Genomic DNA, 22,969 nt, shown 5'->3' with positions numbered 1-22,969 from the left:
TGACTGATGGTACCTGGAAAATCAGAACACTCCCACCCTAATACTGCACTTTTCCAACAGCCTTAGCAAATGGCACACGAGGAGATTATATCCTGTGCCTGGCTCAGAGGATCCTACACCCACGGAGCCTCGCTCACTGCTAGCACAGCAATCTGAGATCAAACTGCAAGGTGGCAGCAAGGCTGGGGGAGGGGCATCCGCCATTGCTGAGGCTTGAGTAGGTAAACAAAGTGGCCTGGAAGCTCGAACTGGGTGGAGCCCACAACAGCTCAAGGAGGCCTGCCTGCCTATGTAGACTCCCCCTCTGGGGGCAGGGCATAGTCGAACAAAAGGCAGCAGAAACTTCTGCAGACTTAAACATCCCTGTCTGACACCTTTGAAGAGAATAGTGGTTCTCCCAGCACAGAGTTTGAGATCTGAGAATGGACAGACTGCCTCCTCAAGTGGGTCCCTGACCCCCGAGTAGCCTAACTGGGAGACACCTCCCAGTAGGGGCCGACTGACACCTCATACAGCTGGGTGCCCCTCTGAGACGAAGCTTCCAGAGGAAGGATCAGGCAGCAACATCTGCCGTTCTGCAATATTTGCTGTTCTGCAGCCTCCGCTGGTGATACCCAGGCAAACAGGGTCTGGAGTGGACCTCCAGCAAACTCCAACAGACCTGCAGCTGAGGGTCCTGACTGTTAGAAGGAAAACTAACAAACAGAAAGGCTGTCCGCACCAAAACCCCATCTGTCCATCACCATCATCAAAGACCAAAGACAGATAAAACCACAAAGATGGGGAGAAATCAGAGCAGAAAAGCTGAAAATTCTAAAAATCAGAGCACCTCTTCTCCTCCAAAGGAATGCAGCTCCTCACCAGCAATGGAACAAAGCTGGACAGAGAATGACTTTGACAAGCTGAGAGAAGGCTTCAGACGATTGGTAATAACAAACTTCTCCAAGCTAAAGGAGTATGTTCTAACCCATCACAAAGAAGCTAAAAACCTTGAAAAAAGATGAGAAGAATGGCTAACTACAATCAACAGTGTAGAGAAGTCCTTAAATGACCTGATGGAGCTGAAAACCACGGCACGAGAACTATGTGATGCATGCACAATCTTCAGTAGCCGATTCGATCAACTGGAAGAAAGGACATCAGTGATTGAAGATCAAATGAATGAAATGAAGTGAGAATAGAAGTTTAGAGAAAAAAGAATAAAAAGAAATGGACAAAGCCTCCAAGAATTATGGGACTATGTGAAAAGACCAAATCTACATCTGATTGGTGTACCTGAAAGTGATGGGGAGAATGGAACCAAGTTGGAAAACACTCTGCAGGACATTATCCAGGAGAACTTCCCCAACCTAGCAAGTCAGGCCAACATTCAAATTCAGGAAATACAGAGAATGCCACAAAGATACTCCTTGAGAAGAGCAACTCCAAGACACATAATTGTCAGATTCGCCAAAGTTGAAATGAAGGAAAAAAATGTTAAGGGCAGCCAGAGAGAAAGGTTGGGCTACCCACAAAGGGAAGCCCAACAGACTAACAGCAGATCTCTTGGCAGAAACTCTACAAGTCAGAAGAGAGTGGGAGCCAATATTCAACATTGTTAAAGAAAAGAATTTTCAACCCAGAATTTCATATCCAGCCAAACTAAGCTTCCTAAGTGAAGGAGAAATAAAATCCTTTACAGACAAACAAATGCTGAGAGGTTTTGTCACCACCAGGCCTGCCTTACAAGAGCTCCTGAAGGAAGCACTAAACATGGAAAGGAACAACCAGTACCAGCCACTGCAAAACATGCCAAATTGTAAAGACCATCAAGGCTAGGAAGAAACTGCATCAACTATCGAGCAAAATAACCAGCTAACATCATAATGACAGGATCAAATTCACACATAACAATATTAACCTTAAATGTAAATGGGCTAAATGCTCCAATTAAAAGACACAGACTGGCAAATTGGATAAAGAGTCAAGACCCATCAGTGTGCTGTATTCAGGAGACCCATCTCACATGCAGAGACACACATAGACTCAAAATAAAGGAATGGAGGAAGATCTACCAAGCAAATGGAAAACAAAAAAAGCAGGAGTTGCAATCTTGTCTCTGATAAAACAGACTTTAAACCAACAAAGATGAAAAGAGACAAGGCCATTACATAATCGTAAAGGGATCAATTCAACAAGAAGAGCTAACTGTCCTAAATATATATGCACCCAATACAGGAGCACTCAGATTCATAAAGCAAGTCCTTGGACACCTACAAACAGACTTAGACTCCCAAACAATAATAATAGGAGACTTTAACACCCCATTGTCAACATTAGACAGAGTAACGAGACAGAAAGTTAACAAGGATTTCCAGGAATTGAATTCAGCTCTGCACCAAGTGGACCTAATAGACATCTACAGAACTCTCCACCCCAAATCAACAGAATATACATTCTTCTCAGCACCACATCACACTTATTCCAAAATTGACCACATAGTTGGAAGTAAAGCACTCCTCAGCAAATGTAAAAGAACAGAAATTACAACAAACTGTCTCTCAGACCACAGTGCAATCAAACTAGAACTCACGATTAAGAAACTCACTCAAAACCGCCCAACTACATGGAAACTGAACAACCTGCTCCTGAATGACTACTGGGTACATAACGAAATGAAGGCAGAAATAAAGATGTTCTTGGAAACCAACAAGAACAAAGACACAACATACCAGAATCTCTGGGACACATTCAAAGCAGTGTGTAGAGGGAAATTTATAGCACTAAATGCCCACAAGAGAAAGCAGGAAAGATCTAAAATTGACACCCTAACATCACAATTAAAAGAACTAGAGAAGTAAGAGCAAACACATTCAAAAGCTAGCAGAAGGCAAGAAATAACTAAAATCAGAGCAGAACTGAAGGAGATAGAGACATAAAAAACCCTTCAAAAAATCCATGAATCCAGGAGCTGGTTTTTTTTAAAAGATCAACAAAATTGATAGACTGCTAGCAAGACTAATAAAGAAGAAAAGATAGGAGAATCAAATAGGTGCAATAAAAAATGATAAAGGGGATATCACCACCGATCCCACAGAAATACAAACTACCATCAGAGAATATTATAAACACCTCTATGCAAATAAACTAGAAAATCTAGAAGAAATGGATAAATTCCTTGACACATACATCCTCCCAAGACTAAACAAGGAAGAAGTTGAATGCCTGAATAGACCAATAACAGGCTCTGAAATTGAGGCAATAATTAATGCCCTACCAATCAAAAAAAGTCCAGGACCAGACAGATTCACAGCCAAATTCTACCAGAGGTACAAAGAGGAGCTGGTACCATTCATTCTGAAACTATTCCAATCAATAGAAAAAGAGGGAATCCTCCCTAACTCATTTTATGAGGCCAACATCATCCTGTTACCAAAGCCTGGCAGAGACGCAACAAAAAAAGAGAATTTTAGACCAATATCCCTGATGAACATCGATGCAAAAATCCTCAATAAGATACTGGCAAACTGAATCCAGCAACACATCAAAAATCTTATCCACCACGATCGGGTTGGCTTCATCCCTGGGGTGCAAGGCTGGTTCAACATATGCAAATCAATAAACGTAATCCAGCATATAAACAGAACCAAAGACAAAAACCACATGATTATCTCAATAGATGCAGAAAAAGCCTTTGACAAAATTCAACAGCCCTTCATGCTAAAAACTCTCAATAAATTAGGTATTGATGGGACGTATCTCAAAATAATAAGAGCTATTTATGACAAACCCACAGCCAATATCATACTGAATGGGCAAAAACTGGAAGCATTCCCTTTGAAAACTGGCACAAGACAGGGATGCCCTCTCTCACCACTCCTATTCAACATAGTGTTGGAAGTTCTAGCCAGGGCAATCAGGCAGGAGAAAGAAATAAAGGGTATTCAATTAGGAAAAGAGGAAGTCAAATTGTCCCTGTTTGCAGATGACATCATTGTATATTTAGAAAACCCCATCGTCTCAGCCCAAAATCTCCTTAAGCTGATAAGCAACTTCAGCAAAGTCTCAGGATACAAAATCAATGTGCAAAAATCACAAGCATTCTTATACACCAATAACAGACAAACAGAGAGCCAAATCATGAGTGAACTCCCATTCACTATTGCTTCAAAGAGAATAAAATACCTAGGAATCCAACTTACAAGGGACCTGAAGGACCTCTTCAAGGAGAACTACAAACCACTGCTCAACGAAATAGAAGACACAAACAAATGGAAGAACATTCCACGCTCATGGATAGGAAGAATCAATATCATGAAAATGGCCATACTGCCCAAGGTAATTTATAAATTCAATGCCATCCCCATCAAACTACCAATGACTTTCTTCACAGAATTGGAAAAAAACTAATTTAAAGTTCATATGGAACCAGAAAAGAGCCCACGTTGCCAAGACAATCCTAAGCCAAAAGAACAAAGCTGGAGGCATCACGCTATCTGACTTCAAACTATGCTACAAGGATACAGTAACTAAAACAGCATGGTACTGGTACCAAAACAGAGATATAGACCAATGGAACAGAATAGAGTCCTCAGAAATAATACCACAGATCTACAACCATCTGATCTTTGACAAACCTGACAAAAACAAGCAATGGGGAAAGGAGTCCCTATGTAATGAATGGTGCTGGGAAAACTGGCTAGCCATACGTAGAAAGCTGAAACTGGATCCCTACCTTACACCTTATACAAAAATTAATTCACGATGGATTAAAGACTTAAATGTTATACCAAAAGCCATAAAAACCCTAGAAGAAAACCTAGGCAATACCATTCAGGACATAGGCATGGGAAAGGACTTCATGACTAAAACACCGAAAGCCATGGCAACAAAAGACAAAATTGACAAATGGGATCTCATTAAAATAAAGAGCTTCTGCACAGCAACAGAAACTACCATCAGAGTGAATAGGCAACCCACAGAATGGGAGAAAAGTTTTGCAATCTACGAATCTGACAAAGGGCTAATATCCAGAATCTACAAAGAACTTAAACAAATTTACAAGAAAAAAATCAAACAACCCCATCAAAAAGTGGGCAAAGGATATGAACAGATACTTCTCAAAAGAAGACATTTATGCAGCCAACAGACACATGAAAAAATATTCATCATCACTGGCCATCAGAGAAAAGCAAATCAAAACCACAATGAGATACCATCTCACACCTGTTAGAATGGCGACCATTAAAAAGTCAGGAAACAACAGGTGCTGGAGAGGATGTGGAGAAATAGGAACGCTTTTACACTGCTGGTGGGACTGTAAACTAGTTCAACCACTGTGGAAGACAGTGTGGCGATTCCTCAAGAATCTAGAACTAGAAATACCTTTTGACCCTGCCATCCCATTACTGGGCATATACCCATAGGATTATAAATCATGCTGCTATAAAGACACATGCACATGTATGTTTATTGCGGCACTATTCACAATAGCAAAGACTTGGAACCAACCCAAATGTCCATCAATGATAGACTGGATTAAGAAAATGTGGCACATATACACCATGGAATACTATGTAGCCATAAAAAATGATGAGTTCATGTCCTTTGTAGGGACATGGATGAAGCTGGAAACCATCATTCTGAGCAAACTATCGCAAGGACAGAAAACCAAACACCACATGTTCTCACTCATAGTTGGGAATTGAACAATGAGAACAGTTGGACACAGGGTGGGGAACATCACACACCAGGGCCTGTCGTGGGGTGGGGGGACGGGGGAGGGATAGCATTAGGAGATATACCTAATGAAAATGATGAATTAATGGGTGCAGCACACCAACATGGCACATGTATACATATGTAAAAAACCTGCACTTTGTGCACATGTACCCTAGAACTTAGAGTATAATAATAATAATAATAAAGATGAGCACTCCCACCTATTCTTGGGCCCTTCTCCTCTCCATTCATAACTGATCAGAGGAACAACATCCACAATGGCTAGGTCCAGCACCAAAAAGTATAAGTACTCCAAAAGACATCAAACCCCAACCTCCAGAAAGAAAGCAAAGAAAGCATATTCCAGCATTGATTTTGGCCACGGAAATTACTCATTCTTTGTAAACAAGGTCCTAAAGGAAGCGGTGCCCTGTAGAGGCATATCGTCTCGCACTTTAGACCTCATGAACGCTCTGATTAACTTCTTATTTCAACACATTGTCATAAAAGCTTACAGGCTGATGTATTCTAGAAATCGCTGTACTCTCCCCCTGAAGATATCCTGAAGGCAGTGTATTTGCTGTTGCCTCAGAAAACAGCTAACTATGCAGCGGCTTTTGGAAGTGACGTGGTCCACAGATATGTCCACTCCTAAACTGCATGTGCCAGCTTCATTGATCAAACTTATCATCCAAATGATCAACTCAACATTGAATTCATTCTTTTTTATTTATTTATTTTTTCTTCCAACTTTTATTTTAGGATCAGGGTGTACATGTGCAGGTTTGTTACATGGATAAGTTGCATGTCACTGGGGTTTGGTGTACGAATGATTTCATCACTCACATAGTGAGCATAATACCCAATAGGTAGTTTTTTATCCTCACTCTCCTCCCAGCCTTCACCCTCAAGCGAGTCTTGGTGTCTGTTGTTCCTGCCTTTGTGTCCAGGTATACTCAATGTTTAACACCCACTTATGAGAACATGCAGTATTTGGTTTTCTGTTCCTGCATTAATTCACTTAGGATAATGGCCTCTAGCTGCATCATGTTGCTGCAAAGAACATGATTTCACTCTTTTATGGCTGCATAGCATTCTATGGTGTATATGTACCACATTTTCTTTATCCAGTCCACTGTTGATGGACATCTAGGTTGATTACATGTCTTTGCTATTGTGAAACGTGCTGCAATAAGCATGCACATGCATGTGTCTTTATGATAGAATAATTCATATTCCTCTGAGCATATATCCAGTAATGGGATTGCTGGGTCTAGTGGTAATTCTGTTTTAAGTTCTTTGAGAAATCACCAAACTGTTTTCCACAGTGGCTGAACTAATTTGCATTCCCACCAGGAGTGTATGAGTATTCTCTTTTCTTCACAACCTTGCCAACATCTATTATTTTTTGACTTTTTAATAATAGCCATTCTGACTGGTGTGAGATAGTATCTCATTGTAGTTTTGATTTGCATTTCTCTAATGATGAATGATCTTGAGCATTTATTCATATGCCTGTTGGTTACCTGTATGTCTTCTTTTGAGAAGCGTCTGTTTATGTTCTTTGCCCATTTTTTAATGAGGTGGTTTCTTTTTTGCTTGTTTAAGCTCCTTATAGATTCTGGATATTAAACCTTTTGTCAGATGTTTAGTTTGCAAAAATGTTCTCCCCTTATGTAGACTATCGGTTTGCCCTGTTGATAGTTTCTTTTGCTGTGTCCCAGCTCTTTAGTTTAATTAGGTCTCATTTATCAATTTCTTTGTTTTGTTGCAATTGTTTTTACAGCTTTTGTCATGAAATCTTTGCCGAGGTCTATGTCCAGAATAAATAGTATTTCCTAGGTTCTCCCCACTAGGGTCTTTATAGTTTTGGGTTCTATGTTTAAGTCTTTAACCCGTCTCAAGTTGATTTCTGTATATGGTGGAAGGTATGGGTCCAGTTTCAGTCTTTTGCATATGGCTAGCCAGTTATTCCAGCATCATTTATTGATAAGGGAATCCTTTCCCCATTGCTTATTATTGACTTTGTCAAAGATCAGATGATTGTAGGTGTGTGGCTTTATTTCTGGGTTGTTTAACATGCTTCATTGGTCTATGTGTCTGTTTTTATACCAGTAGCATGCTGTTTCAGTTACTGTAGCCTTGTAGTACAGTTGAAGTCAGATTGCCTCCAGCTTTGTTCTTTTTGCTTAGGATTGCTTTGACTATTAGGGTTCATTTTTGGTTCCATATGAATTTTAGAACGGTTTTTTTTTTCTATCAAGAATGTCATTGGTAGTTTGATAGGAATAGCATTGAGTGTATAAATTGCTTTGGGCAGTTATGGCTATTTTAACAATATTGATTCTTCCTATCCATTAGCATGGAATATTTTTCTATTTGCTTGTGTCGTCTCTGATTTCTTTCAGCAGTATTTTATTGTAATTCTTGTTGTAGAGATCTTTCGCCTCCCTGGTTAGCTGTATTTCTATGCATTTTATTCTTTTTGTGGTGATTATGAATAGGATTGCATTCTTGATTCAGCTCTCAGCTTGGACATTATTGGTATATAGAAATGCTACTGATTTTTGTACATTGATTTTGTATCCTGAAACTTTATTAAAGTTATCAGTTCTAGGAGCTTTTGTGCAGAGGCTATGGGGTTTCCTAGGTATAGAATCATATCATCCATGAAGAGAGATAGTTTGACTTCCTCTCCTCCTATTTAGATGCCTTTTATTCCCTTCTCTTGCCTAATTGCTTTGGCTAGGACTTCCAGTACTATGTTGAATATGAGTAGTGAGAGTGAGCATCCGTCTCTTCCATTTCTCAAGGGAAATGCTTCCAGCTTTTGCCCATTCACTATGATGTTGGCTATGGGTTTGTCATATATGGCCCTAATTATTTTGAGGCATGTTCCTTTGATGCCTAGTTTGTTGAGGGTTTTTAACATGAACAGGTGTTGAATTTTATCAAAAGCCTTTTCTGCATCTATTGAGATGATTATGTGGCTTTTGTTTTTAGTTCTGTTTATGTGATGAATTGCATTAATTGATTTGCATATATTGAATCTACCTTGCCTCCTAGGGATAAAGCCTACTTGATCAAGGTGGATTAGCTTTTTGAAGTGCTGCTGAATTCGATTTGCTAGTATTTTGTTGAGGATTTTTGCATCTATGTTCATCAGGGATATTGGCCTAAAGTTTTCTTCTTCATTGAGTTTCTGCCAAGTTTTGCTATCAGAATGATGCTGGCCTCACTGAATGAGTTAAGGAAGAGTCCTTCCTCCTCAATTTTTTGAAATACTTTCAGTAGAATTGATACCAGCTCTTTATTTATTTATTTTTTTTTTTTTTTGTGGTAGGGCCTCACTCTGTTGCCCAGGGTGGAGTGCAGTGGTGTGATCACAGCTCACTGCAGCCTTGATCTCCTGGGCTCAAGCGATCCTCCCACCTCAGCCCCCCAAGTAGCTGGAACTATAGGCATGCACCACCACATCTAGTGAATTTTGTACTTTTTGTAGAGACAGGGTCTCGTCATGTTTTCCAGGTCAGTCTTGAACCCCTGTCCTGAGATAATCCACCCACCTCAGCCTCCCAAAGTGCTAGGATGACAGGCATGAGCCGCTGTGCCTGGCCTACCAGGTCTTCTTTATATATCTGGTAGAATTTGGCTATGAATCCATCTGGTCCAAGGGCATTTTTCTGGTTGGTAGGTTTTTTATTAATGACTTAATTTTGGAACTCATTATTGGTCTATTCAGTTATTAAATTTCTTCTTGGTTCAATCTTGGAAGGCTGTAGACTTCCAGGATGTTACCATTTCTTCTAGGTTTTCTCATTTGTGTACATAGAGGTGTTCATAATAGTCTCTGAGGGGTTTTCTTTTGTATTTCTGTGGGTTCAGTGGTAATGTCACCTTTGTCACTTCTAATGCTGTTTATTTGGATCTTCCTTTTTATTACTATCTTATTTATTCTTAAAAAAACCCACTTTTGGTTTCATTAATCTTTTGCATGGATTTTTGCATCTGAATTTTGTTCAGTTCAGCTCGAATTTGGGTTATTTCTTTTCTTCTGCTAGGTTTGGAGTTGGTTTGCTCTTAGTTTTTCTAGCTCCTCTAGGTGGGATGTTAGGTTGTTAGAGATTTTTCTGATTTTTTGACATAGGCATTTGGCACTATAAACTTTCCTCAACACTGCTTTAGCTGTATCCTGGAGATTTTGGTGTGTTGTATTTTTATTTTCATTAGTTTCAAAGAATTTCTTGATTCCTGCCTTTATCCAAAAGTCATTCAGGAGCAGATTGCTTAATTTCCATGTAATTGTATGGTTTTGAGAGATCTTCTTGGTATTGATGTCTATTTTTACTGCTCCATGGTCTGAGTGTGTGGTTGGCATGATTTCAGGTTTTTTTAATTTGTTGAGAATTGCCTTATGGCTGAGTCTGTGGTCAATCTCACAGTATGTGCCATGTGCAGATGAAAAGAATGTATATTCTGTTGTTTGGTGCAGTGTTCTATAGATGTCTGTTAGGTCCATTTGGTCAAGTGTCAAGTTTGGGTCCCAAATATCTGTTAGTTTTCTGCCTTGATGATCTATTTCTTGGTATTTTCCTGTTTCTCTTATCTCCAGAGATGAATACTTTCTTGCTATTTTGCCTTTTAGCTAGTTGGCCATTTAGGTTTACCTGACACCTGATTCCCACCCAGACTTCTGTCAAAACCTTGTTTTTCCTATGAATATGTAAAGCTCATTATATAAATTCGATGTCTATTGTACCATAAGTTTTTGTTAACTATGCACAGGATGATTTTATTCAGCTAAATATGACTATCAGATCATAATGACTTTGAATTTATTGAGACATATTAAGACAAACATCCTAATAAGTATACTAGCAGTGATAAATTTCCATCAAAAAGTATTTCATAGAGCAAATTTCATTCAACCAATTTAGTTCCTGGATGAATTCTTGAAAGAGCATATTAACTATTAAAACTATTTGTTTTCCTTCTTATTTCCAGATTTTCCACTGCGCAGTTCACGTCCATGTAAATTTTCTTGAAGAAAATTTCTTAAAGATTTGGTTCATTGAGGTTAATTGTTCCACATTTAGAACACTCATGAACCTACCACCAAATTCATGAACTTAAGAACCTCACAAAGGTCTCTGAAGCTCTTTCCCAATCCCATCTGCCTCTTCACTATCTTGAGTTTTGTTTCTTTCCCATTTTTAATTTGTACTGTTGCTACCTATATGTGTGTCTCTAAAGAATAGGTTTAATTTTGCTTATGTTATAACATAGGGATCATACTACATGTGTTCTTCTGTGCCTGGACTTTTCTTTTAACACTATGTGTCCAAGATTTGTACCTATTAATATATGTGGCTCTAGTTCACTCTTTTTACTCCTATGCTATAAGATTCTATAGTATAAACATACTGCAATTTATTTACCCATGCTCTAGTAATAGAGGTTTAGCTTGTTTTCAGTTTTTAACTATTACGAACAATGATGCTATAATCATGAGAGTTGTAATAATAGATAAAAATATAGCATTTGGATTGTGCCCAGCACTCTATGTATATTAACTTATTTAACCCCCATCACAACCTTGTAAGGATAAAATAATTGTTCTCACCCCACACGTCAGGAAAATGGGGCACAGAGAACTACGCAATTTATCCGAGGTCACACAGCTGTGTAAGGAGCAGAGCTGGGATTTGATCAGGTTAAAAGAGACTCTGTGGACCCTCTGCTACATGCTGTGAGTGTTATTATAAATGTCTTCTGGTACACATGTCCAATAATTTTTTAGGAAAACTATCTAAGCATGGAATTGCTGGATCATTAATATGCCCATATTCAACTTTATTAAATATTGCCAGGCTGTCTTCTGTTGTATCAATTTACATTTGTAATAGATGAAAGTAATTTAGGTTCTTCTGGTTACAAGGAACACATAAATTCCCTCAACAAAAAGTGGTTTATTATATGTATACTGTGGGATTGGAACTGAGCCTATTCTAGGGAATAACCACCCCCTCGTCTCTCACTTAGGACCCACTCTGTTCCTCCTGGGGTGGCTTACTTCTACATGCTTCCTTATCAGAGTTTCAGGAAATAAACCCAATGTGCTTCACTCATTCTATCTGAGTCAGGCCCAGAGAGGGGTTGCTGGCACTCTAAAGATTGGCTTACCTTTATCTCATGCCCACATCTACCTATTAACTGTGGCTTGGTGACAAAAGGGCTTCATGATCTTCCAGAGGTCAGCAAATTATAGCCTTTTACTTCAGGGCCCCACTAGCTAAGAAGAGTTTTTATATTTTTATAGGGATGTTTAAAAAAATTTTTTTAAAGACTATTCAACAGGCCTAATGTGGTCCACAAAGCCTAGGATGTTTAATTACTATCTGGCTTTTTACAGAAAAAGTTAGCCAACTCTTGGTCTGTACAATGCTGCTATTTTTGCAGAATCTATAGTAAGTCAGGTTTTCTAAGGCTTTTTTAGTTCAGTTCAGTTCACAGATATGAAAAGTTCATAGCTGGCTTTTCAAATCACTGGAATGAGAGGGATGAATACAAATGGCACTCAACAATTGGGGCAGTGGTCTAATCATTCACAGAAAATATTTATTACAAATTGAGGTGTTAACATTAAGTAAAGGGAACTAGGAATTTTTCCATATGTTATTATCTCTGTTTTGTGTATGTTTTATAGCATTTTAAAAAAAATAACATTTCAAAATAAGATCAAGATTCTTGGGAAAAAAAATTCTAGAAATGCCTTTAAGACTGATTTTATAAATGCATGTGTATAAAAATATAAAATATTTTTATATAAAATGGTAAAATATAAAATTTACATAAAATTTAGCATTTTAACCATTTTTAAGAGTATAGTTCAGTGGCATTAAATATATTCATATTGTACAACTATCACCATCATCCATCTCTAGAACCCTTTCATCTTCCCAAAATGAAACCATACCCATTAAACAAAACATCTCCACTCCTCCTCCCCCAAGGCTCCGGCAACCACCATTCTACTTTTTGTCTCTATGAATCTGACAATTGTAGATACCTCATATAAGTAGAATCAGACAGTACTTGTCCTCTAGTGACCGACTTATTTCACCTAACATAATGTCTATAAGGCTTATCTATATTGTAATATGCATCAGAATTCCCTTTCTTTTTAATGCTGAATAATATTTGATTATATGTAGACACAATATTTGTATTATCCATTCATCCACTGATAGACACTTGGATTGCTCCCACCTTTTGGCTATTGTGAATAATACTGTTATGAACATGAGTGTATAAATGTCCATTTGAGGCCCTGTTTTCAATTCTTTTGGGTATATACTCAAAAGTGAAATTCCTGGATCATAAGGTAATTTTATTTTTAACTTTTTGAGGAACCACTATACAGTTTTTTACCAAGGTCATAACATTTTACATTCTCAGCATCACTACACAAGGGTTCCAGTTTCTCCACATTCTTGCCAACCCTTATTTACTGATTTTTTAAAATAATACCTATTCTAATAGGTGAAAAGGGGTATCTCCTTGTGTTTTTTATTTGCATTTCTCTAGTGATTAGTGATGTTGAGCATCTTTTCATGTGCTTTTTGGCCATTTATATAGTTTCTTTAGAAAATGTCTACTCAAGTCCTTTGCCCATTTTTAAAATTGGATTGTATGGTTTTTTTGTTGTTGAGTTGTAGTTCTTCACATATTCTTGATATTTCTCCCTTCTCAGATATCTCAGGTATGTCTTTCTTTTTTTTCTTTCTTTTTTTTTTTTTTCTGATACAGGGCCTGGCCATGTTGCCCAGGCTGGTCTCAAACTCCTGGTTTCAAGTGATCCTCCCACCTCAGCCTCCCAAAGTACTGGGATTACAGGCATGAGCCACTGCACCTGGCCACTGATACACAAAGCTTTTGATTTTGATGAAGTACAATTTGTCTACTTTGTCTTTTGTTGCCTGTGCCTTTGGTGTCATATGCCAGTTTATTTTCGTGTTGCTCCTTTATGAGAAACATTTTCTATAACAATATTAAAATTTTAAAAAATATTTTGGAGTCAATTCATAAAATTAACATAGCTTCTAAAATTTAAAAAGAGTCTCATACTAGCTAACACCCTAATTTTGACCCTTTCTGAAGGATCAAATACATATTTTTTACATCAATAGGCCATTTTACCCCACTATTTTTTTAATCTTGGACCCAAGTAAGCTCAGACACTTAAATGGCAAAGACAAAGTAGCACAGACTGGTTGTAGTTATCTAATATACATTTATTCCTTCTCAGAAATAGAACCCACAATTTTCAGCTGAGCACATGGCCACCCAGGACAAAGACTACATTCCCAAGACTTCCTTTGAGCTAGATGTGGCCCTGTGACCAAGTTCTGATAAATGGGGACGCATATGCAACTTACAGGGAGTGTCCTTAAATAGCAGCAGGGTGTTTTCGTTTTCCTGCTGGCTGGACTGATGATGTGAAGGCTGGAAAGGAAGAGCTCTCTTAAACTAGGAGTTGAACCTGTGTATTAAGGATGGCAGAGCAGCATGCTGGAGACAGCCTTGGTCTCTGATGATTGAACTGCCATTCTAGCTCAGGACTGCTTCTGTTTACATAAGAGAAATAAGCTTTTAACTTGTTTAAGCCATTGTTATTTTGAGTTTCTATCATTCACAGTCAAACCTAATTCTAATATAGACATCCAGAAGACTATGGACTGCTACACAATGTGGTTAGTTTTATTAAATAAAAACATATTAATCTAGAAATGGAGGAAGATGAACGTCTTATATATTTGCCAGACAATGTTGCTGGAAAATGAAATCTTGTGCCACTTAGCAGCCTTTTCTCAGGGAGATGGCAGGAGCTTGCTTGTTTTTAGTCTATTGCACACATGATATGATTATGAAACATTGTGTAAAATGCAAAAATATGTGAGAGATTCAAAGAAGATAGGAAACAGAATTTTCCCCTATGTCAACAACATGAACAATATGTGGATTTTGTCATAATTTGAAGCTAGTGGCACACGGTATCATAGAAGATGCCACACACCAACAAGAAAGAACAGTGCTGGCTTTTCAAAACAAATCACCCAAACAATAAAGTTCTATCAAATTTACAGATTATTCTTCTCTAACTTAAGAAACCTTGCTTTGGAAATAAATAATATACTATCTTATATAATATATATGCTATAATTTACTATAATTGTTTAAAGACTTGCTATGCACACTGCTAGCTTGTTCTTGTATGAGCTAAATGTGTCAGAAAGTACTGGGGAATAGGAAAGTATCACCAAGTAAAATAACACCTTACATATGGTGCTTATAGTTCATTTATGCATTCACAAAGTATTGAATGCCTTCTTTGCATTAGATGCTGAGAAAACAAAGACTAGTTCCATCCCTTTGAAAGTTTAGGATCTTATGAAACAGCAAACTGAAAAGAAAATAAATTACTGGGAACGGCTGACATGCATTGAGCGTCTGACTCTCATGTAGGCATAATTCTAAGGACTCCATGTTTGTCACCTCAATATAAAACCCAAAGCAACCACATGAGACAGATACTGTTATCACTTCACAGACAGGGAAACTGAGGAATGAAAAAAGCTAAAAAACTTGCAGAGGTCACACAGGTAGTCATTTTAAAAAACTGATTTATGGTCGGGCGCGGTGGCTCACACCTGTAATCCCAACACTTTGGGAGGCCGAGGCGGGCTGATCACCTGAGGTCAGGAGTTTGAGAGCAGCATGTCAACATGGGGAAACCCTGTCTCTACTAAAAATACAAAAATTAGCTGGGCATGGTGGCACAGGCCTGTAATCCCAGCTACTTTGGAGGCTGGGGCAGGAGAATCGCTTGAACCCAGGAGACAGAGGTGGCAGTGAGCCGAGATCACGCCACTGCACTCCAGCCTGGGTGAGAGAGCAACACTCTGTCAAAAAAAAAATTAAAAAGGGCGACTTACACTCACATACTGTGGCTTCAGAGCCCGCAACACAATGCAATACAGCATCTCATATGGAAGGAATCATGTAGAAGATGCTGTGGAACATGGGAGAAACATCCAACCCACACCAGAAAGCCATTTTAGAGGGGATGATGCCTGACCTAGGTCTTGAAGGATGAGTAGAAAATTCATGTAAGGCAGAAGCAACAATAACTGCTAATGCATAGAGCAATAAATAGCATAAACTTAAGGTAATTGCAGTTTAAGTGGCTGCAAATAAGCACAGAAGGGAGGTTGGTGAAAATGAGATTAGAGAGGTAGGCAAATATCTGTCAGCTAACTTATCGCTTGAATTTGATCCCAGTACCTATGAGAAGATTTATAGAAGGACTTAAAGAAGGAGAAATGTGATTTCATTTATATTTAGATTATTCTCACAGTAGTAACATGGAGGATGAATTAAAGCAAGGTGAGTCCAGTGTGCATACTATTGGAATTATCCAGGAAAGTCTTGATGAGGGCCTGAACCAAGCCAATGGCAGTGGAGATGAGGAGAAAGAGATAAATTTGAAAGGAATTTTGGAGGCAGAATCCACAGGAGATACGTGCAATGTGTGCAATAACAGAGAAACCGCCGATTAGGGATTCCCAGAGCTCTGGCCCAAGAGACTGGATGGATCCAAGACATTAAGCACAGTTTACTTAGCAGTTCCATGTAAAATATCTAGACGGTATGCAAGGAAGTTGTAAATGGTGCCACATAAGAAGTATTACAAGAGCGTTCAAAGTACAGAGAATCTGGCAAAAGTCAAATGACCTTGGGCAGGTGACTAGCACTTGCTTAAAGCTTAGCTAGAAGAGGACAGCTTGAATTTCTAATACTCCAGATCATTTTTTAATCACAGCTCTGTGCTATGCCACACATCATGTGTTAACAGATTTTTCTCACCTCTGACAGCTGATTATTTCAGAAGACATTTGGCAGTATGGGGAATAACTAGCAGACTATGTAAATATACGGGAAGAAAATAGCAAACTATAAATATAAGTCAGGTTGGAAGGTTATTCAGCTGCATCCAAAATAAAGAATCTAGAATATAATTTGGGTTATTTGCAAAAGGAAAGAGTGACCACTGATTGATTCTAGCCTGAGTTTGGAAACAACAGAGATATTCCTAGAAGGAAAGAAAGCACATGTTGCTTTGAAATTGATCTTTAACTGTTTATTATTGAGGATGATGATTCTTCCAAAAAGCCTCTTTTTAAAACTAAAGAGCTTTTGATTGCTCAGCAAATGAGAAAACTATTAGATGGAAAATCATCAAGGATATAGAATATTTGAAAAATATAATTAACCAACAGTACCCAATTGACATATAAAACATTCCACCCAAAAAAAACGGAATAGACACTTTTTTCCAGTGCCCATGGAACATTCATTCACCAAGGTAGACCATCTCCTGGGCCATAAAACCTCAACAAATGTTTTAAAATTAAAATCATACAGAGTGTTTTTCTAATCACAACAGAAACAAACCAGGAATCAGTAATAAGATAAAATTTTCTTAAAATACTTAGAAATTAAACAACACACTTTTAAATGACCCATGGGTCAAAGATGGAGTTCAAACAAAAATTTTTAAACACATAAAATTTCAATGCAATTAAAATTACAACATATCAAAATATGTGGGATGCAGTTAAAGCAATGCTGAGAAACTTACAGCACTTACATTTCTAATGCTTACATTAGAAAAGAGGAAAGATCTCAAATTAATAAACTAAGTTCCCACCTCAAGAAATTAGAAAAACAAGATCAAAGCAAACTCAAACCCAGCAGAAAAAAGGAAATAATAAGAGCAGAAATCAATGAAATAAAAAATAGGAAAATGATAGAGAAAGTCAACGAAATAAGAGGGTGGATTTAAAAAAATCAATAAAATTGATAATCCTCTAGCGATACTGGTAAAAAATAAAAAAAGAGAAGACAAAAGTTATCAATAGCAGGAATGAAATAAGATATCACTACAGATCCTGCAGCCAGTAAAAGGATGATAAGGAAATACTACATGTATTAGTCCATTTTCACAGTGCTATAAAGAACTGCCTGAGACTGGGTAATTTATAAAGGAAAGAGGTTTAATTGACTCACAGTTCAACATGGCTAGGGAGGCCTCATGAACTTACAGTTGTGGTGGAAGGTGAAGGGGAAGCAAGGCACCTTCTTCACAAGGCATCAGGAAGGAGAAATGCCAAGAGAAGGGAGAAGAGCCCCTTATAAAAACCATCAGAACTCATGAGAACTCACTCACTATCACAATAACATCATGGAGGAAACCATCCCCATGATTCAATTACTTCTACCTGGTCTCTCCCTTGACGCATGGGGGTTATGAGGATTATGGGGATTACAATTCAAGATGAAGTTTGGGTGGGGACACAAAGCCTAACCATATCACTACATAACAACCTCACGTTCATGTAGTCAACAACTTTGAAGAAATAGACCAATCAATTCCTTAAAAATAACAAACTACCAATACTCTGCCTAGATTACATTGATAACCAAATTACCCCTATAGCCATTAAATCAAATTTATAATTTAAAAGCTTCTGAATAAGAAATCTTGGACTCCCAATTTCTGGTCCAACATATAAGAAACTTTGACGTGGTCACTCTGCCCTAATCACAGTAAAAAGCTGAATAACCTGAAAAATCAACAGCTCCTCTTAGGTCCATAAGAGAAGAGAGCTTGTAGGGCAAACTGCTGCCCCCCAAATTGGGAAGCAGGTAAATACAGAGAATCATAATTTACCAAAGCAGGAGCTCATGAGCAGAAACCTATGTGGAACTGGTGACAGGGTGGGAGAATCTGAACTGTAATTGACAAATTGCTGGAGGCTCAGTGTGGACAAGTCTGGAAGATAAAAACTCCAGGGATACCCAGTCAAGGGGGATGGGGAAGATGGCACATTTTTGTGAGAGTAAATATCAGAGAAGCATCCCTTAATGATTCCAGTAAAAGGAAAGAAAATGAGTAATTGTGAATGCTCCAGAGCATTCTGTTCTTCTTAACAAAGCCTGCCCTCAGAAGAAACAAATCACAGCCTAACCTGCTGGGGTTTTATCAGAGCCTAGCTGACCTGGGGGAAAGGAAATATCCAACCAGCTGGTTCAAGCCTTCTTAGTAACACAAGAAAAATACCCAACTCAAGCCTCCTCTAGCCATCCTGTCCCACCTAAAGGGGAAAAACTGAGAACCACTCCCTAAGTTTACAGTCCAGAGGCATGGGCTCACTAAAAGACTGAGACCTAACCACAGGGCTATGGAAGGCTTCCCCTCACCCCACATCTTAATTACTAAAGGCTTATTTACAAAGTTCTCTTTACCCAGTACATCATGTCAGGCTATCAAAAAAAAATTACATAGAAAGAAAAAAATGATTGCTATTTACAGATGGCTGATAAAGACTACAAATCTGTGACTAGCATCTTTTTATCTTTTTTTTTTTTTTTTTTTTTGAGACAGGGTCTCACTCCATCTCACTGTGTCACCCAGACTGGAGTGCCGTGTCACGATCTCGGCTCACTGCAACCTCCGCCTCCCAGGCTCAAGCAATTCTCTTGTCTCAGCCTCCAGAGTAGCTGGGATTACAGGCCCAGGCTCAAGCAATTCTCTTGTCTCAGCCTCCAGAGTAACTGGGATTACAGGAGCACGCACTACTACTCAGCTAATTTTTGTATTTTTAATAGAGACAGGGTTTCACCATGTTGGCATGCCTGATCTTGAACTCCTGACCTCAAATGATACATCTGCCTCGGCCTCCCAAAGTGCTGGGATTACAGGCGTGAGCCACGGTGGCCAGCTTCAGCCTCAGTTTTAATGATGAAAGACTGAACACTGAATATTTTCCTCAGAAGATTGAGAACCAGATAAGAATGTTCACTTTTATTATTTCCTCTAAACATTGTTCTGGTGATGCCAGGAAAATTATGCAAGAAAAAAAAAAAGACCTTCAGTTTGAAAAGTGAAAAATAAATTATCTTTATTTCAGATGACACCAAAAAAGAAAAAACTACAAGGTATACTAAAAGGTGAAAAACATAATGTGAAAAAACAGAGTTAAGTATCAGAACCAGACCCAGATATAGCAGGGATGTTGGAATTACCAAATTGGGAATTTAAAACAACTATGATTAAGATGATAAGGGCTTTAATGTGTAAAGTAAACACTATGCATACAGATGGGCAATGTAAGCAGAGAGGTGAAATTCTAAGTAGAAACCCAAAAGAAATGCTAGAGATCGAAAACACAGAACTACAGAATAATGAGCTTATTGGCACATTGGACATGGCTGAGGAAGGAATCTCTGAACTTGAGGATATCTCAACAGAAACTGCTAAGACTGAAAAACAAAGAGAAAAAAAGACTGAAAACCCCCCAGAATATTCAAGAACTGTGGGACAACTATATAAAAGGTATAACACACACACAATGACAATACAAGAAAGAGACAAAAGGAAGGGAAGAAAAATATCTGAAACGATAATAACTGGGAACCTTACCAAATTAATGTCAGATGCCAAACCACAGATCTAGGAAGCTCAGAGAACACCAAGCAGGATACATGTCAAAAAACTATGCCTCAGCATATTCAAACTACAGAAAACTAAAGATAAACCAAAAATCAGGAAAAAAGCCACAGGGGAAAAAAACACCTAACTTACAGAGAAGCAAAGATAAGAATTACATCCAGCTTCTCAGAAACCATGCAAGCTGGAAAAGAATGGAGTGAAACATTCAAAGTGTTGAGATAAAAAGAAAAAAAGCCAACCTAAAATTCTGCAAAATTATATTTCAAAACTGAAGGAGAAATAAAGACTTTCTCAGACAAATAAAAATGGATGGAATGGATTGCCAATAGATTTGCCTTGCAAGAAATGTTGTAAGTTCTTTAGAGAGAAGGGAAAATATATAAGTCAGAAACTCATATCTACAAAAAGGAAGAACAAGAAAGAATGAATAAGTGAAGGTAAAATTAAAAGTTTTATTTGTTCTTATTTTAATTAATCCCACAGAGAAGAGTTTGTTCAAAAAAATAATAACAACAATGTACAGTAGTTCCCATTTATCTGCAGTTCCGGTTTCTTTGGTTTCATTTACCTATGGTCAACCAAGGTCGAAAATATTACATGAAGGCTAGGCGCGGTGGCTCACACCTGTAATCCCAACATTTTGGGAGACCAAGACAGGTGGATTGCTTGAGGCCAGGAGTTTGAGGCCAGTCTGGCCAACGTGGCAAAACCTATCTCTACTAAAAACGCAAAAATTAGCTGGGCCTGGTGGCGCATGCCTGTAATCCCAGCTAAACTCGGGAGGCTGAGGCAGGAAAATCACTTGAACCCGGGAGGCGGAGCGGAGGTTGCAGTGAGCCGAGATGGCGCCACCGCACTCCAGCCTGGGCAACAGAGTGAGAGACACTGTCTCAAAAAATAATTACAACACAATACAATACAATACAATACCAGTACCAAATGGAAAATTCTAGAAATAAACAATTCGTAAGTTTTGAATTGTCCGCCGTTCTGAGCAATGTGATGAACTCATGCCATCCTGCCTGGGGCGTGAATCATCCCTTCATCCAGCGTATCTATGCTGTATACTAGCGGTCCCCAACTTTTTTGGCACCAGAGACCGGTTTTGTGGAAGACAATTTTTCCACGGACGGCAGGGTGGTGAGGGGATGCTTTCTGGATGGAACTGTTCCACCTCAGAGCATCAGGCATTAGATTCTCATAAGGAACACTCAATCTAGATCCCTCGCATACCGGTTCACAATAGGGTTAGCGCTCCTATGAGAATCTAATGCCGCTGCTGATCTGACAGGAGGTGGAGCTCAGGCGGTAGGTAATGCTTGCCGGGTGCTCACCTCCTGCTCTGCCGCCCGTTCCTAACAAGCTACAAACAGGTCCAGGTCCGCGACCGACGGGGGTGGGGGACCTCTGTTGTGTACCCTAACCACATGTCAGTCACTTAGCAGCCATTTTGGTAATCAGATCAGCTGCCTCAGTATCGCAGTCCTTGTGCTTGGCCCCAAAGCACAAGAGTAGTGATGGTGGCAGTTTGAATAGGCCAAACGGAAGCCTTAAAGTGCTCCCTTTAAATGAAAAGGTGAGTTTTTTTACTTAATAGGGAAAGGGGAAAAAACCAAATGCTGAGGTTGCTAAATTCTACAATAAGAATGAATTTCAATCCATGAACTGTGCAGAAAGAAAAACAAATGCATGCTAGTTTTGTTGTCAGACCTCAGACTGCAAAAGTTACAGTCACAGTGCATGATAAGTGCTTTGTTAAGATGAAAAAGGCATTAAATTTGTGGGTGGAAGACGTGAACAGAAGTGTGTTCCACTTGATGCCAATCAGTGTCAGTACTATCTTTGATTTCAGGCATCAACTAGGGGTCTTGGAAGGTATCCACTGAAGATAAGGGGGGACTACTGTATTTGATTATGTATCCTTCTGTGTTAGTGAAATGAATGCAAGCAGTGATACACAGAGGATGGCAGGGAGGAATTGTGATTATTTTTTAATTATAAGGTACTTGCACTAATTGTGAAGCAGTATAGTGTTATTTGAACGTGGATTAGTTGTGAATATATATTGCAAACTCTAGGGCAGCCACTGAAAAAAAGGTAAAAAAAAAAATTTAACTGATATGTGAAGAAAGGAGAAAAAAGGAATCATAAAATATTCAATCAAAACCACAAAAGATAGAAAAAGAGTGGAAGACAAAAAGGGAATAAGAAAAAGGAGGAACAAATAGCAGTAATAAATATGCTAGATATTAATCCAAATATATTACTAATCACTTTAAATGTCAGTGGTGTAAGTGTACCAATTAAAACACAGATTATCCAAATTGATCAAAAAACCACCCAACTCTACATTGTCTGCAAGAAACCCACTTTAAATATAAAGACACACATAGATTAAAAGTTAATGAATAAAGAAAGATATACTATGCTAACACTAACCAAAACAAAGCAGGACTAGCTATATTAATGTTAGAGCAAATTTCAGAGCAAGGAAAGTTCTCAGGGATAGAGAGGAGCATTATTACATAATGATAAAAGGCCTAATTCTCCAAGAACACATAACAACCTGTCACCTGACAAGCACACATCAAAATAAAGTAGGCAAAAACTAATAGAACTGCAAAGAGAAAGAGATGAATCCACTACTGTAGTTAGAGGCTTCAATATCCCTCTGTCAGAAATGGACAGATCCAT

The 22,969-nt window shown here is 38.5% G+C and overlaps 1 long non-coding RNA gene across 1 annotated transcript in view; it reads right to left on the bottom strand.

Annotated features, from left to right (window-relative positions):
• Positions 1–22,969, bottom strand: part of LOC103784764 (uncharacterized) — a 202,299-nt gene that overhangs the window by 158,452 nt on the left and 20,878 nt on the right. The window lies entirely within an intron of this gene.

Source organism: Pan paniscus, chromosome 4 (assembly GCF_029289425.2).
Source record: "Pan paniscus chromosome 4, NHGRI_mPanPan1-v2.0_pri, whole genome shotgun sequence".
Lineage (NCBI taxonomy): Eukaryota > Metazoa > Chordata > Mammalia > Primates > Hominidae > Pan > Pan paniscus.
Note: the sequence above shows the minus strand (reverse complement) of the source record. Positions and strands in the feature narration are given on the sequence as shown.